This window comes from Panthera uncia, chromosome B4 (assembly GCF_023721935.1).
Source record: "Panthera uncia isolate 11264 chromosome B4, Puncia_PCG_1.0, whole genome shotgun sequence".
NCBI classification, from domain to species: Eukaryota; Metazoa; Chordata; class Mammalia; order Carnivora; family Felidae; genus Panthera; species Panthera uncia.
In genome coordinates, this window is record NC_064809.1 from 79,513,039 (window position 1) to 79,532,539 (window position 19,501).

Here is a 19,501-nt window from a genome sequence, read left to right on the forward strand (position 1 = left end):
GTGCACAGGGAGATGGGCTAGATGGGTGATGGGTATTAAGGAGGGCACTTCTTGTGACAAGCACTGGGTGTTACATGTAAGTGATGAATCACTAAATTCTACTCCAGAAACTATACTACACTATATGTTAACTAACTAGAATTTAGATAAAAACATGAAACAAATATTTAAAATATAATATGAAAACGTAGTGAAGGTAGAGTATAGCTGATTAAATTAGATTTTATCTACACAATAATCTCTCTGAATTATCAGGCATGCAGATTGGACAGAAGACATCAGTGATTAAAAACTCTACAGTAACAACATTTTCTGGGACAGATGACCCTGAGCTGCAAGTTCTGATTTTTATCTTTCTATTTTTTACCTACATGCTGAGTGTAACGGGACCATCATCACACTCACTTTTGTGGATCCCTACCTTAAAACACCCATGTACTTTTTTTTTTTTTTTTTTTTTTAACAAAATTTCTCCTTCTTGGAGATCTCATTCACCACCGCCTGTATTTCCAGGTACTTGTATAACATAGCAACAGGTGACAAGGTCATTACCTATAATGCTCGTGTCATCCAAGTGTTTTTTACTGACCTCTTTGCAGTAACAGAATTTTTCTTGCGGGCCATCATGTCCTATGACCACTATGTGGCCATCTGCAAACCCTTGCATTGGGTAACCATCATGAGCAGAGGAGTCTGCAGCAGTCTTATTTTTTCCTGCTTGTTGGCTGGATTGTTGGTCATAACCTCCCCACTTAGTCTGGGGCTAAATCTGAAATTCTGTGACTCAAATTTTATTGATCATTTTCTCTGTGATGCTTCTCCCCTCCTAAAGATAGCATGTTCAGACACATGGCTCATGAAACAAACTGTTTTAATCTGTGCTGACCCCCATTTTGACCTTTATATATGTAGTTCTATCTTATATTATCAAAACAATTTTAGGATTTCCATCTGTTCAGCAAAGAAAAAAGGCCTTTTACACCTGTTCTTCCCACATGACTGTAGTTTTCATCACCTATGCACATGCATGTTCATTTATATGACTCCTACAGCAAAAGAGAAAGTGACTATTAATAAAGCAGTTTCACTACTCATTTTTTCTGTTTCACCTACATTAAATCCATTTATTTATACACTGAGAAATAAGTAAAAAAAGCCTCAGTGACTCAATCAAAACAGTTGCAGCATTCTTAAAGAAGTAAAATAAAATAGCAGTCAATACATGAAATTAAATAAAAGGTGTGGTGCTAAACATTTCTGTTAATGCTTATAATTTTATCTTTCAATAATCTATATTTCAGTTATATGTCTCAGCTCCTTTTTCAATTTACTTGCATTGCACCTTAATGAGCTTATTTCTTTCCTTGATTGTTATTTAACTTCTTGTGGGAGACATCTCAGTAAAGAAAATGAAAGTGTACTTCTCATAAATTCATTTGTACATAAATATAACCCAATATAATAAATCTTATGCTATAATAAATCTATTCTTTAGTCTTCCATAAAACTGATAGCATAATACTGCTAATTATTATACCCAAGTGTGCATAAAACACTACAAAACCTCAAGTAAGAATTGAAATTTTATGATACAATAGTGAATAAGCGAGGGCATGATATAATAATACAAGGATCAATTGAGACACAAGATAATAGCATTTCTATACTATAGGAAAATACGTTAGAAAATTAAAAACGTTGGATAAAATCTCACAAATATTCTTTTGAATATATAGCTAAGAGTAAAGGTTAAAATATGGGCAATCGCAAGGTATCAGAGATACAGAATATCAGAAATGAACATAAATAACCCCACCTATAACTTGTGGATTCCCAGGAAAGCAAAGAAAGGAGGATAAAGAGTGGCAAGGTGTTGAGTTATAGGTTACAGGGGCTTGGATTAAATGTCCATATGGAAAAGGGTATTGAAGTGTCAGGATGCAAGTGGTGAAAATGCATGAAGCTGACAAAATAGCCCAAAGTCAAGATTTTAAAAGCATGATTTAGAAGAAAAATTCCCATTTTTATGAAAAGACAATAATTTTCTCTAAGAAATTTTTCTGTCTCTCTTGAGTTATGAGCTATGGAGGAGGAGTTGGGAACCATTATCATGTTTCTCTAATAGCATTTATAGTCCAAATTCTATAAAAATAATCTACTAACACCATATATAAAGAATTAAACAGTGAATCCAAATATAACTGTTTGGAATTGAAGAAATACATATTGAAATAGACACACTTCATGACAATTCATAAAAAAGCTATACACAGAAGAAATCAAAGAATTATTCATCCACAAATATATTCATTATTTTCAGAAATAAACAGAACAAAAAATAAAGCAACTCCTGCTCATAACATTTTAAAACTATAAAATTAATTAAAAGTATTAGAACATGATTTTATTAAGAAAAATAAATTTCAAAAGATAAATAAATCTCAAAGTTGATATTTTTAAAAAATTCAAATTAATAATTTCCCAAAAGCATAAATTAATACAAAATAAACAAAAAATATATAAGGTTAAAAATCAGAAGGAAGATATGAATACTAATGCATACTTAGCATAACTTTATGGATATTCTAGCACAATTCCACAACAAAATGTGAAGATCTAGAGCTACAAACAAGGTTTTAGCAAAACAAAATTTTGAAAATTAATTCAAAATGTGGAAAACTTAAATATATTAATTTCCACATAACATTCGGTAAAGCAAATAAGATCTATGATTAAAAAGGCAAAAGGAGGGGCGCCTGGGTGGCGCAGTCGGTTAAGCGTCCGACTTCAGCCAGGTCACGATCTCACAGTCCGTGAGTTCGAGCCCCGCGTCAGGCTCTGGGCTGATGGCTCGGAGCCTGGAGCCTGTTTCCGATTCTGTGTCTCCCTCTCTCTCTGACCCTCCCCCGTTCATGCTCTGCCTCTCTGTGTCCCAAAAATAAATAAAAAACATTGAAAAAAAAATTTTTTTTAAAAAAGGCAAAAGGAGGGGCGCCTGGGTAGCTCAGCCGGTTAAGCATCTGACTTTGGCTCAGGTCATGATCTCATGGTCTGTGAGTTCGAGCCCCACGTCGGGCTCTGTGCTGACAGCTCAGAGCCTGGAGTCTGTTTCAGATTCTGTGTCTCCCTCTCTCTCTGCCCCTCCCCTGTTCATGCTCTGTCTCTCTCCGTCTCAAAAATAAATAAACGTTAAAAAAAAAAATTTAAATAAAAAAATCAATCAGTAAAAAGGCAAAAGGACCAGATTACAACCAACCATGGTAAAGCAATAATCTCATTAAGATTTCAATTATCTAAATAAAAAATAATAATAAAAAACTCTCCCTAATGAATTTTATGAAGACATCCTGATATTTGACAAAAATCTGATTAAAACATTAAGGCAAACTGTTTAATTTTTGTTTCAATTATTGACTGATGAATGTAGTTAGACAATTTCAATTAGAATCCAACAAAATAACCAAAAATTATACTATGGTCAACCAAGATTTATTCCAATTATAGAAAGGTGTAGATAATAGATATAAAGGATAGATAGATCATGATGATAATAGATAGGTAGGTAGATGGTAGACAGATGACAGGTAAATGATAGATACATAAGTAATAAACTAATGATAGATAAAAAATGTATACAGATATAGAAATATATATATAAAATATAGCCTGATTTTGTTGTACCAACAAATTAAAGAAAGAAAGATTTTATATGGGTTTTGATTAATAGATAAACTATCACCAGATAAAAATCAGTAACTTCTAAAAAATTTAAAGTAAAATACAAATATGGTGAACTACTAAAGTATGATAAAAAAAAATCTAAAGAAATACAATTATATTAAACAGTAAAACACCTGGAATAAATTAAAATCAAAAAAAAAAATGCTCCCTTTCATCACTGATATTCAACATTTCACATCTTAAAAATGCCATAATAATAAAGTGATTGGATTATCAGACTGAAGTTATGAAACTACTGTAATTAGAAATTATGAAACCCATATCTTTTCAAGTTTTTACGTCTTTGAAATGTGCGTATGCCTTACAATGACAGGCATCTTAATATTGTCCATAGTTTAACCAGTCACATTTTTTAAATAAAAATACATAACACATAACATAAAAGTACTTAAAATAATGACACACATTTAGAGTCAATGAAATATGGTATTTTCTTCCTGACAAAATTATTATGTACCTAGAACACAATAAAATCTAATAAGAATCTAATAGACTTAGTAAGAATATTTAGTAACTTGGGTAAAGGATACAAGCAAACAGAAGTCCATTGACAATATTTACAGTAGCAATCAGCTTCTACTATTAAAGCTATCAATATGACTACCCTGGAATAAACCCCATTATGAATGCAATATATCATATCATAAAATATCAATTTATTCACTCTTAATATATAAATTTAACACAGGTCCAATTAGAATCAACTTTTTACATTTTTAAATTATACAAATTAACTCTAAGTTAATATGGAAGAATTAAATTTCATGAATGTGCAACACATAAATGAAAAAAAAATCCATGAATAGAAACTTGTTTTATATAATATCAAAACATATTATCAATGGAATAAAATTAATATGGTATTAGAATGAGAAGATAAAATGATCACCAGAAAAGATTATGAAAGTACAGACTAATAAATAGTCTTTATTATTATATATTTATTATTTTGCTTGTAGTATAGAAGTGGAGAAATTTCAGTTCAGTAGGAAAATCATGGTTTATTTAATAAATGTTTTAGTTACACATGAAAAAACTCAAATGAAAAAGTTTTCTTTTTTATTCATAAAACAAATGGGTTACCTTCAAAATGGTTTAAAATTTTAGGAATAAAAATAAACAAGTAAAACCTTATTAGAAAATATCTAAGACCAAGATAATATAAAGGAGACAAATTTGCATACTTAAGAATTTAAAGATGGAATAAAAGAAAAGAAGCTTATTTGATTAATACAAGCCAACTTTATTAACCATTTTGATTGGCAAAAGATACCACTGAAAAAATTCATAAGTCAAATAATGTTGAAAGGAAATGTGTACCACTGACAAAGGGATGATATCTAAAGCAAAGACCTCTTATAACTTAATAATACAAATGAATAAATCTAAATAGAAATTAGCAAAAAGTAGAAATACAATTTAGAGAATATTAACACTTGTTTCGTGGAGAATATATGATTGTCAACTGCATTCACTGTCTAATGCCGAAAGATTCAAATTGAAGTAAAAACTTACACTAATCAACCGGTCAATTTTGAAAAAAACTTTTTCACCTGTTGCTGACTGGGATCATGAGGACAAGGCTACTTCTCCTACAGCACATGTGAAAATTTAAATTGCTAAAGCTTTTTGGCAAGTAATCAATTTTAAAGTAATTTTATAATTTAAAAGTATATGTATACTTTGACATAGAAATTCTATTTCTACAATTCCTATCTTTCATAAATTAAAGAACCATTTTGAAAGAATATACAATATTAAAGGCATACTGTGAAAAGAAAGGCACAGTGTGGAATGCAGCATTAATGGTGGCAAAAAAAATTAAAGCCAAGTGAAAATCCATCAATTAACGGAATATCATGCACTTATTAAATACAAGTGTATCAGAGTTACATCATTTGATTGGGAGTAATTCCCTTGAATTGTTTTGGTGGGGTGGGTTTTTTTTTTAAGATTAGGAGAGATTTTCACATTTTTTTTTAATTTTTATTTATTTTTGAGACAGAGACAGAGCATGAATGGGGGGAGGGTCAGAGAGAGAGGGAGACACAGAATCCAAGCAGGCTCCAGGCTCTGAGCTGTCAGCACAGAGCCCGATGTGGGGTTCGAACACACATACTGTGAGATCATGACCCAAGCTGAAGTCAGATGCTTAACTGACTGAGCCACCCAGGCGCCCCTGGGGTTTTTTGTTTGAAAAGAAGAAAAAAGTGGAAAATGTGTTTAATATATCAAATTTTTATAATGGAAACCTTGTCCAAACCCTTCAGTGTGTGTGTGTGTGTGTGTGTGTGTGTGTGTGTGTGTGTGTGTATTTAAGTGTACATAAAGATGGATGATAGATAAATAGATAATAGATGTGTAAAATACATGTATACATAATGGAAAAATACATGAAATATGCATAATAAAACAAAATATATTATGGGCCATAAAGTAATTCATATCCTACAAAGTATGAATTCTAACCGCAATAAAATTAAAGTAACAACATACATCAGTAAATTCTCCAAATATATGGAAACTAATGAAAATCTAAATAAAACATGGGTCAATGAAGAAATCAAGAGAGATATTTAAAGGATTTTGAATTGAGTAGAAAGCACAACATGTCAAAATAGGTTGGATGCAGGCTAAAACCATATTTGGATGAAAATTTATAGCACTAAAATAAAATAGCCATAAAAATAGCAGAAAAATCTCTAATAAATGTTTTCATTTTTCCCCTAAAACTGGGGAGGAAAAGGGGAAAGTCAATCAAATCCAAAGCAAATAGAAAATAAGAATAAAAATCATTATAGAATCAACTGACATAAGAGAACAACAGATAAAAGTTGGTTCTTACAGAAAATCAAGAAAGAAAGGAGACGCCACATATTACAAATATAAGGTATGAGAGAGGTGATATAACTACAGATTTTACAGATATTAAAAGGACAAAAAAGGAATATTATTACAAGTGCATAATCTTAAGTTGACAACTTAGATAAAATGGACAACTTCCTTAGAGCATTTTGCACTGGTGAACAATGGTGGCACTTAAATAGTATTTGATTATTAGAGATGATTTGCAGGACCTAATGTGACAATATTTACAGCTACAGTTTATTGCAAGAAAAGAATACACTATATGAACAGCATTAAAATAAGGATATGCATCATTGACAAAGGCTGGCTCACATTAAGGGATAAGAAACAAAGTGCACACCTCTTACTGTCCTCCATCTGTAGGCAATATTGCTGCACATACTTTCTCAGGCCAGAAATCACTGACATATGCAGAAAACACCTCAATCCCAGAAAGCCCAAACAGAGTCAGAACTGAGAATTTTTATATTTTACTGTGTAGGAATATTCCTGCTAAATAAATAGCTTAAAACAAGAACCCTGTAGTAGTCTCACCTAGACCAAGTGCCAATGATCAATGTCACTATTACCAATAAACAATGTTAACAAGTTGGTACACCTGTCCTGAAACTCCTCAGACCCATGGTTACAAACAAACCTTACTGATCAATATATTTTATTCATTAACCAGGTGTCAGTGCTATGTTCGAAATTTAGCAAAAATATCTCAGGCCAACTCCAGGCTTGCTACAACTTACAAATAACAGATAAAATTAAAATTCATTCCAAAAAAGAAAAAGATTAACTGGCATCTATGTATTGCAGAAATTTAAAATGTGGTTTAAAACATTCCCACAAGTAAAATCCAAGCCATATGGTTTTACTGGTGAATTGTACCAAATATTTAAGTATGAAATAATACAAATTCCACACAAATGATTCCAGAAAATTAATAAGGAGAGGACATTTTCAAACTTATTTTATGAAGTCAACAATAGCCTGATAACAAAATCAGACAAACATATCACAAGTATAGAAATGGGCAAATCAATATTTTTCTTACATATAGGTGGAAAAATAAAATGTTTGCAATTAGAATCCATCTATAGATATATAGATAAGATAGACAGATTTATATAAACTCCAAAGGATTTTATTCTAGGGATATAAGACTTAACATTTGAAAATCAATAAAATCAACCATATAATGAGACTAAAAAATAAAATGTATACATATATACATTATATATGTATCAATGTATACATACATATCAATGCAGAAACATTTGAAAAAGTTCAATATCCATTCCTAATTTTAAAAATTCTTAGCAAACTAGAAAAGAAAGTGCCTCAACTTCATAAAAGACATCTACAAACACTACAACTAACACCACATTTAATAATGAAATACTGAATGCTTCCCTCCTAAGATCAAGACAAGAATGCCCACTGTTACTATTTTTACTCAACATTATACGGAAGGTTATAGTCAATGCAGTAAATCCAAAAATGAAAAATATCTAGGTTTGATAGGAAGAAAATAATTGCCTTTATTTCCCTGCAACTTGAAAAGCCTACGGATTCTAAATGGTTAGAATAAATGAATTTATAAATGTTGTCAGAAAAAAAATCCACATACAAAATTATAATATATGTTTATGTACTAACAACAATCAGAAACTAAACACTAAAAATTGGCATCAAAAATATGAAATATTTAGGCCTAAACCTGACAAAACATATGTAAGATCTGTATACTGGAAACAAAGAATTTGTTGAGAAGACTAAAAAGAACCGTGTAAGTGGAGACATGTGCTGCTTTCATGAATCAAAAAGTAAATATTATTAAGAGTTAAACTATTTTGAAATTAATCTACAGATTTAATTCAATCTTAAAATACAAGCAGAATTTCTTGTAGAAATTGACAAGCAATTATAAAATTCATATGGAAATTCAAAAGGCCTTGAATAATCAATTCAACTCTGAAAAGGACAAACTTATAGGACCCATTTTAACACTTATTAGAAACCTATAGTAATCAAGACAGGGTGATATTGGTGTAAAGGTAGAAAAATAGGTCAGTGGAAAAGAATTGGGACTTCAGAAGTAAATCCTTACACTTATGGTCAACTGATCTTTTTATAGAAATGCAAAAACAATTCATTAAAGAAAGGTTAATCTTTTCAATAAATGGCACGAAGCATAGCCATATTTTTTAAATAAATTTTGATATATCTGTTGTACTATTTACAAATAAATTTATAAAAATTAACTCAAAATGAATCACAGACCTAAATGTAAAACAAACTATAATACTCTTCGAAAAAATAACATAAGAAGACATTATTATTGGTTTAGGCAAATATTTTTTTAGATAAAATAGTAAAAGCATGATACATTTTAAGAAATGATGAAATACCATCTATCATAATTAAGAATTCTGCTCTTAAAAAGACATTAAGAGGGGCGCCTGGGTGTCTCAGTCGGTTGGGCAGCCGACTTCGGCTCAGGTCATGATCTCGCGGTCCGTGGGTTTGAGCCCCGAATCGGGCTCTGTGCTGACAGCTCAGAGCCTGGAGCCTGTTTCAGATTCTGTGTCTCCCTCTCTCTGACCCTCCCCCATTCATGCTCTGTCTCTCTCTGTCTCAAAAATAAATAAACGTTAAAAAAAAAAAAGACATTAAGAGAGTAAGACAAGGCACAAACTTGGAGAAAATATTTGTGAATCACATAACTGATAAAGGACTAGTATCCAGAATAAATAAAAAACTCTCAAAACTCAATAATAAGGAATATCACAACCCAACTAAAAAAATGAGCAAATGATTTAAAAAGACACTTTACTAAAGAAGATACACAGATGGCAACTAAATGCACCAAAAGATATTCAACATCATTAGCTATTAGGTATACAAAAATTAAAATCACAATGGAATCCAATAGACCTACTAGAATGTTTCAAGTATGAAAATTGATCATACCAAAGAAGTGCACCAATAAAATATTCCTACACCACTGGTGGGACTGTAAAATCATGTGACTACTTTAGAAAAGTGTTGGTAGTTTCTTAAAAGTTAAATATATCCCTTCTATATGACCCAGCCATTCCATTCTTAGGTGTTTATCCAACAGAAATGAAATTGTGTGTCATTAGAGAGGTTTGTGCATGAATGTTCATAGCAGCTTTCTAGGTAAGTGCCTTAATAAAACTAATATGACAGAGTATCTTTAAACAGGTGAATAGTAACCAAATTGTGATATATCCACAGATGGAATTTTACCCAGAAATAAAGGGAATGAATAATAATGTGGATGAATCTCAAAAAATCATGCTGAGTAAAAGAAGCCAGATGAAAGATGGTTGACTGTAAAAAGCAGCAGGGGAAGGGGACGGAGAGGCAGGTAGGGACCAGGACTGAAGGACTTAACAAGAGGCACAAGGGCAACTTTGAGAAGTATTGATATGTTTATTATTGTGATTATGTTGGTACTTTCTTAGGAGTATACATATGGCCAAACTTACCAAATTGTACACTTTAAATGTGTGCAGTTTACTGAATGTCAATTATATCTCAATAATGCTGTTAAAAAATTTTTAAAAACAAATAAAATTGACAGATTTGACTGTATAAAGCCATGAACTATATGCCAAAACATCAGCATCACACTTTTAAAGATTTATTATAATCTTAAAATTCATATTTAAGATATTTTAAAAACAAGATACAAATAGGCATAAAAATAATGTCCACTGACACCTAATCATGCTGGTATATGTTTGATATAAATTAATGTTATGGCTCTTATTAAACTAATTCTCTAAAAGTGGAATAATATTTTTATCTAGAAATTTTACTTCTACCAATCATTCTCACACATACAAAAATATTTTTATGAAATGCTTTTGATAGAATGATTGAGAACTACAGAAAATAAAGAACACTGTACATTTAATTCAGACACTGGTTTAAAACTGCCAAAATAATCATATAGTCAACATTAATAGTGACTAATTAGAAAAAAACAAATGTATATCATGTGATAAGTTAATATATGTAAATATATAAAAGTGTATTTGTTTGGTAAAATATACATAACACAAAATCTACCACTTTTGAAGTGGAAAAATCAATGGCATTAAGTACCTTTGTATTGCTGTGCAACCATAAAAGCATACATTTTGCATACAATTATAAGATATGGATGAAATCTTTATGCATTCCTAAATAATATTTATAACACAGTTGAGGTATTTGGAAAAAATATCTGGAAGGATAAAATCTATAATGCAAGCAGTAGCCTTACATAATTGTACAGTATAAACTTTTCCTTTTGCTTATCTGATTAAAATTAGCCAATGATAATAAAACATTTATATAATAAAGGATTTTATCATATAATAAAGGATAAAAAACTTCCAAATGCCTTAGTGGATGTGAAAGTTTAAAACAAATTAACTGTGTGATTTAAATGATACAGTTGTCCTCCTGACCTTTGTCAAATGCTGCTATAACATCCTCCTATCTCCAAAGACAGTCCCCACTGAAGCCAGTGTTATTTGTGTTTTTGCCAAACTTCACTAGTCAGAAAATTAATGACTCTTGACTGTAGGTCACCAAGGACCATTTATTTTTTTCACTTAGTAAAATTTTCTGCAAATTAAAAAGAGAAGTCACATTTGACATGGTAAAAGCGTTTCTCTTTGCCCTTATAATTCATCTCCTCCACCAGTGGAGGGAGTTCCTTAGCCCTTAAAGTAATTTATTTTCTTTTCAGTGATGGAAATAATAAGAAAATATTTGGAGTCTAATAACAACACTGAGCCCGTTACCAAGTCTGTCCAAGTTGTTGGAGAAAGTAAGCAAGGGAATTTTTATGCATTCCCAGACATGTCAGTGAATGTGAAGACATAAACACCTTTATAAAAATATCACTTTTAACATTGTGGTCTTAATATTACTATGGTTAAACAGCTAACAGAAACTCTGATTTACTAACAGAAGATTAAGTATAATAAAGTTTGTTTCTTTGTCTATACTTCCCTTTGTAGGATCTAGGTTGTATTTTCTTCTGGGAAAGAAAATGGATTTCAGTGATATCTTTTATATTTTTAATGGATTTAAGTTATATTTAAGAGGTGGCATTTTTTAGAATAAATTTCCTCTGTGTAGATAAATGTAATTGCCTGGAGGTTTGTATGCATAAGATATATAAACAAATTATATATAACAATGTAAGAAATATTTAGGGTAACTTTGGATAGATATTCAACCTCAAATTTAAAGTAAAGTGTCTTCATATATAGAGAAGTATATAAATGCCCTTACATTACTCTTCCCACCCCCCAAAAAGAACACCATAATGACTGAAATGACAGTATTTCCTTGTAGAATCTTGTGCTCATTTTAAACATATTTGAAAGGGAGAAAAAACAAAATCGGTTAGTTACACTTCAGTGTCAATCTGTTTATTAACTTCTGTCATAAAACATGTTATAATGTCTTGGGGAAAAACAGATATATTTTGAAAACTGAATAATGCTCAAAGTTTGAGGGCCACTAAGATTTCACAGTGGTACATATCATCTCAAAGATTCAGAGAAAAGAAGGAAGGAAGGTGGGTGAGCTGCAAGTATGCAAAGATATAACTGTTCCTTCTGCACTCCATTGTACATAAATATTTGACAGTTGTTGAATGAGAGACTAAATTTCCTAAGAGGATTCTAACTTTTGAGTAAACCATGTTCCTCAGTTAGGGACTTTTCTGTGTATTAGAAGCACTGTGAATGAGGTAAATTGTCACAGACATTCTGTCACAAACAATTCTGCCGCAACCTCAGTAAGAAGAGAACACAACAAGTTAAACAATAAAGTGAATTCACTCATAAAACAAATAAGCTCGATATGCAAGGGGAAAATATTTTCTATTAATCAGCATCAGAAAAGCTCAAGGTTTAGGATACGATTGTATATTAGAAACATTTGAGTCCCTACTAGTGTAGCATCAATGAAGATAAAATAATTCATTGACTGGAAGATGAGGGAGGGAAGATAAGGCAGTCATCACTTTTGCCAGCAGTAAAGGTAACACAAATTCAGTACACATAATGTGAATATTCAGAAAAACAAGTAGGCTGTGTAACAGGAAGTGGTGGGGGGGGCAATCAGCATAGTGTAAGATTGCTAATAAGAATTAAGTACACTTAACCTAAAAACACACCAAAAACCAAAAACCTTCTTTTGGAACAAAGCCCTTAAATTTTGCTCTAGTGTCTGTATAGTGAACCGACGTTATATTAGCATTGTTTATTTAAAAAGACCCAAAGAGCCAAGAAAAGACATGCAATAGAGGGTGAAATTTTGTCACTTAGATTCTGAACAGGGAAGAATTCTTCAGAGCCAAAGACATTTTTGTTACCCATAAAATGACACCCCTCAGTAATCTACTTAGTCACATGGAAAAATCCTAAGCACAGGATAGACATAAAATGTAAATAAATATATATATAAAATACATGTTTCTGTTATATTATAAACATATATATGTTAATTATATATTAATATAATTATATTAGATATATTATATATTAATTAATTATATTAATATAATATTAATATATTATATATTGTATCTATTAATGTATTATAATAATTATATAATATGATATATCTCATAATGAGATAGAAATATAAAAATTTGAATATATTTTAGAACAGTTAAAATAATCTATAATCTATAAGAAAATTTTTATGAATATCATATCCAGATTGGAGAGAAGTCAGAAGCCAGTGATGAGAAACAGTACAATAACAACATTCATTCTGCTGGGACTGACAGATGACCCTGAGCTGCAAGTTCTGATTTTTACCTTCCTATTTCTCACCTACACACTGAGTGTAAGTGGAAACCTGACAATCATCATACTCACTTTTGTGGATCCTCACCTTAAAACACCCATGTACTTTTTCTTAAACAATTTCTCCTTAGAGATCTCATTCACATCTGCCATTACTCCCAGGTATTTGTATAGCATAGCAACAGGTGACAACATTATTACCTATAAAGCTTGTATCATCCAAGTATTTTTTACTGACCTCTGTGGAGTATCAGAGTTTTTTCTGCTGGCCGCCATGTCCTATGACCATTATGTGGCCATATGCAAACCCTTGCATTATGTGATCATCATGAGCAAGAGGGTCTGCAGGATTCTCATCATCTGTTGTCGAATGGCTGGTTTATGTGTAATAATCCCACCACTTAGCCTGGGTTTAAATCTAAAATTTTGTGACTCTAACATGATTCATCATTTTGCCTGTGATGCATTTCCCTTAGTGAAAATCTCATGTTCAGATACATGGTTCGTGGAATGGACAGTTATAATCTGTGCTGTGCTGACCTTGAATATGACTCTTACTTGTGTAGTTCTGTCATATGCTTACATCATCAAGACAATTTTTAGATTCCCTTCTGTTCAACAAAGGAAAAAGTCCTTTTCGACCTGTTCTTCCCATATGATTGTGGTATCTATCACCTATGGCACATGCATTTTCATCTATATGAATCCTACAGCAAAAGAAAAAATGACCATTAATAAAGGAGTTTCACTGCTCATTTCTTCTTTTTCCCCTACATTAAACCCATTTACTTATACCTTGAGAAACAATCAAGGTTAAGAAAGTCTTCAAGGACTCAATCAAAAGAATTGCCTTGCTCTCAACGAAGTAAAAGGAAATATTTTTAAAACATCTCAAAAACAAGAATAAATGTCCACAGACATTTTGCAAGTCCATAATCGTGTTTTTTAGTAATAGATGCTTGAGTTACATTAATTTTCTCAACACTTCTTTAACCTCCCTTCCATTGAGCCCTTCTCATGCCACTTTTGTCTTTTGATTTTTCAAACAAATATTTGATAGTTTTGCATATCAATTTCTTAAAAATTATTTTGAAAAGAAAGTAGCTTCATAATATTATTACAATATATAATAAAAATTATTCCTTGGGAAAATATAAGGCAAAATTCTTTGTGACTCTTCAATATACAAAATAAATAATATCTAAACACATGTAAATTTTAGGCAAAATATCTAAACTGGATGAATAATCACATAACTTAAAAAACATGTGAAAAAGAATAATAGCACTTTTCATGTTGAGGAAATAGACCAAAATTCACTATTATGAACACACAGAAATACTGGATACTGGTTTCCATCACCTATGGCAGCTGCATCCTCACAGATATCAAGACTTCAGTGAAGGAATCAGTGGCCATTAACAAGGGTGTGACAGTGTTCACTACCTCCATTGCTCCGGTTCTGAACCCTTTTATTTATACACTGAGGAACAGGCAAATCAAACAAGCCTTCAATAACCCAGTCAAAAGAACTGTGATATTTTCCAGGAAATAAAAGAATGTGAAGCCAAAGAAACACATAACATAAACTTATCAAATTTTCTAGTCAAGTTACCTTGTTCAAAACACTCATCCTGCTCTACTAACATCTTCCTCGCAAATGTCTTTTAAGATCCTTCCACAAACAGGCATGCTAACAGTTTTTAAAAATCTAAATCCTAGTTTTACCTCCAAATTAGGAAAATCAGAAAACAAAACACAATAAATTAAACAGAAGTATATCTCCAAACCAGAATATATCAGGAGAAAATTTGTTACATTTTCAGCAAAAGACTAAGTAATGGTTGTCATTGCTTCTTCCAATACAAAACTTTCAAATGATTTATCGCTTGATTTCACTTCACAGATATGAATTTGGTAGTTTCTTTAGGTCAGGTACTATGTTAAACACCAAATATAAAGGAGACAACAAACCAGCAAAAATTTACTCCCATGTACCCTCAGGGCCAAACAATTCAAAAGAAAGCAAAATAGTTGACTTGAACTCAAATAAATATTTTTCTGTGAAAGAGTTATAAACCTTACAATTATGGAAAAATATCAAAATAAAAAAACAAAAGTTATAAGATTTGTAACTATTGTCACTATATCAAACTGATAATAAGCAAAACTTTTAAATGTTATATATAAGCTTTTCTCAAAAACTACATGAAGTAAAAGGGAAGATGATAAAAATGGATAACTATTTTGAAGACTTCAAATATTTTGGTATTGAAAAAAAAAAAAAGACTGCCAGATGTAGACACATATATTGAAATGCCAACACAGAATGTCACTAAAATACACAAACCCTTGCCAAAGAAATCAAGGAAATAAAAACAGCTAGATACATAGGATGTTGGAAACTTAGAAAAGTTTCCAAAAGGAATATGAAAAGCTATATATAAAGGTTTTGTATCTTTTATTATATAAAGATATACATTGGAGGAATATACACTGTTTACCACATTTCCTCCAGAAAAAGTAGCTCATACAGATCATATTCTGAAACTACTTTCCCCATCCCACTACTCTCCATGCTTTAGGAATTTGAACTGACATTTTCCCTCTGCGTTCATGTCTAAGTCTTTTCCAACCACTGTTTGAAAACTGCTTTCCTGTCAAAATATATTTTCCTCATTCTTTGTTGGGTCACTCTTTTTTTCCTTCAGTTTTAAATTTAAAAATTAGGTTTCTCAAAAAAGTAAGCATAAAACTACCCTTTGGTCTAGCAATCCCACTTCTGGGTATATACCCCCCAAAAAAATGAAATCAGGATCTCAAAGAGATATCTGCCCTCTTATATTCATTGCAGCCCTAGTCGTGATAACCAATATGTAGAAATATATGTCCATCAACCTAAATGTTCATCAGCTGATGATTGGATAAATTAAATGTGGTGTATACAATGGAATATTATCCAACCTTTGAAAAGCAGGAAATTCTGCAACATGCAACAATATGAATGGACCTTGAAGACTCCTTTTAAGTGAAATAAGCCAGACACAGAAAGACAAGTAATCCATGATCCCACTTACATGAAATATCTAAAATAGTCAAATTCATAAAGCCAAAGATTAGAATGGTAGTCACCAGGGACAAAGGGAGAGAAAAATAAGAAATTGTTAATCAATAGGCATCACTTAAATTAAGCAAGAACATTCATTTGGGATCAAAGAATTTTAATTCAGGATACACAGATTTGGGTAAGTAACCCAAATAGTTTCCTATTAGGGAGTAAAAGTCAGCAGCTTTTTAAGCAAAAGGGAATGCTTGTATACATTATTTGCAAAGAACTTTTTATTGATGTTGGTGGCAAAAAGCTAATCTTGACTGAATATAATTGGTTGCTAAACAAAATCTATTATTGTAGCAAATTGCAGGTATTTGGGCTGAATCCTTAGAATATTTGAGATCTGACCCAGTTTAAAAGCACATAGTTCCACGGGTGAGGACAGGTTCACCTCCTTAATGGCCTCCCAGCTTCATTGTAAAAACAAAAACAAAAACAAAAAACAAAACAAAAACCTTGATATAACTGACTCCATCTCATTTTGCTTTTCACATTTCCCTCTTTTGTTTAAGATCTTTCTCTGAAAACATCACTAATCAATCATGTATTTGCTTAGGCCCACATCGCTGGATGGACTTATCCCAGGAAGTCATGTCCCATGCTGGGGGAATTTTTAACCTTTGGCGGATGTTTTAAGGACACTGTCATTAGAATCAGGCCACATTGAAAAACATGAAGGTAGTCAGAAAATGGTTCCTAAACAGTTTCCTCATCTGGGGCTTTATTTAGTAAGCCACTTGGCGTTTCAGGTGAATCAAACCATGGAGTGACCACAATCAGATGCCCATGGAGGTTTTAGATGATATTTCTTAGCAAAATGATAAGCATATAAGGAGTAATTAGCAATAATAATATTCCAAAAACCTCATGTATCTTAGGCATTAATCTAGGAAATTAAGAATGTTGAATTAGGAAGTACCTAAAGGCTCAGTACACTTAATGCAACAGAACAGATCTAAAGAACAAATCTAAGGAAGTAAAACCTTGCTGTTGGCAAATCATCAAGACCAGTACAATTTCATATTTTAACAAGATAAAGTCCTAAGTACAAAAATGGAGTCATTGCTGTCAACTCTTGTCACATCTTTCCCTCTTTGCTCTTAAGTCCCTGGAGAAACATCAAGAGAGTAATATTAGTCCCTAAAAGGCCAGAGTGGTTCCATTACCTGCTCTGTTTCCTTCTAATCCCTTTGTCTTAGAGGAGCAGGATGGGGAGGGGGGTGGCAGGGGATGTGGGGGGAAGGTCCTGTGACCAATTCCTCCATTCTGGTCCATAAAATTCACACTGATGAAAAGCATCTGATATAGTCATCTGTGCAAACATAAGCTGTGCATCTGGGTGAGTCACAGCAGTGGATTCAATTTTTAGTAAGCATTTGATTAACATAGTAACACATATAATTTAATTAAGATTAAGAGTGATAAATGAGTTTCTCCTATCATTCTTAACCATGATCCTATTTCTGATGGTAAACAACTAAAGAGATCAAAATAACCTCCAAGCCCTGGTTTCTTATGTCGCACTTCAGCTAATAGGTAGATATCATCCTTTATGAATTTTAGTTATGTTACTTCACCAGACCAATATAGAAACAAAATTTTTCTAACAGGGCATGAGTGCCCTCCTGTTGCTCCATTAAAATATCAAGTTGCCTCTTATTTTGTAAGACAATCTCTGTGCTATCAACCTGAGTTTGTTGATAATTCAAATGCTTGAACAGAAGCATTTGAGGTGATGGCCATGACTATGAATAAGTTGTATATTGTCCTTTCCAAGTCTATTATCCCAATCCAAGGGAAAAAATGCTTAGGAAAAGGTATGACCAAGACCCTTTCTATATACAAGTGAGTTATTGATAACAGCAATCCAAAACTATAACCATCCCAGTTTCACCAAGTTCTTTTTAATTGGTATTAGAAGAATCCCAGACTTGGTACAAGAGCAGTGGGGGTGGAAAGTCTTCCTAATGGTGGCATCACAGACAAAATAAATAACCCCATAATGTCCTTTCCATTTAATAAGAAGAGTGAAGTAAATACGTGTGCCACACACACAAAAATATCCAGAACCTTCTAAGGACAAAGCGTAAGCGGGTCCCTTTGCTCAGACTGTTTTACCAGTTTATTTTTTTAATTAATTTATTTATTTTGAGAGACAGAGAGAGAGAGAAAGAGAGAAAGCAGGGGAGGGGCAAAGAGAGAGATACAGAGAGAGAATCCCAAGCAGGCTCCACGTTTAGCACAGAGCCCAATACGGGGCTCGATCTGACAAACCATGAGATCATGACCTGAGCAAGATCAAGAGTCAGATGTTTAACCAACTGAGTCACTGAGGCGCCCCTCTTTTACCAATTTCAAAGGATATCTCATGATCAAAATGTAATCCACTTTACAGAGTATAGGATAATCTGATTTACTGGAATTGTGTGAGTGATTATAAGAGCATCTTATTTTTCTGTATACTTGAAGCAATAATGAGTTTGATTTTTATGAGTCAGATTCAGGCTAAGAGATGGGGTGTTTCCAGGAAAAAGATGGGTGGAATTAAGCTTCCACTATCCTCTATATTTTTTTATCAATTCCCCATATCATCCCATTAAGGGGAAGCATATCTGCTTCCTAATTATCCAGGTCCATTACAGATTTCATTTTTCTACCACAAGGATATGTTAGAAGAAACCACCCTGTAGTCATATAAACTCCAACACAGAGTGAGTTTATGATCATCTGAATCATGTAAGAGTGCATAGCTACAAACATTCACTGGAAAATAACTTATGTTCTACCTATACCATTTATATTTTTAAAACATAAGAAAAATTATTAGTTAATGTCCAGATCTGAGTGACAAGATATTTCCTTATAAGAACAGGGAATCCAACGGAAGACAGTTATATCTGGGGCTTGTTTTCCAGATGGAAGTTGGTACTTTCAAAGATGCCAA

At 32.1% G+C, this 19,501-nt stretch overlaps 2 pseudogenes; both read left to right on the top strand.

Annotated features, from left to right (window-relative positions):
- The first annotated feature begins 257 nt into the window (after window positions 1–257).
- Window positions 258–1,206, top strand: LOC125919857 (olfactory receptor 6C68-like; annotated as a pseudogene).
- Window positions 1,207–13,380: 12,174 nt separating this feature from the next.
- Window positions 13,381–14,436, top strand: LOC125920424 (olfactory receptor 6C2-like; annotated as a pseudogene).
- Window positions 14,437–19,501: the final 5,065 nt, after the last annotated feature.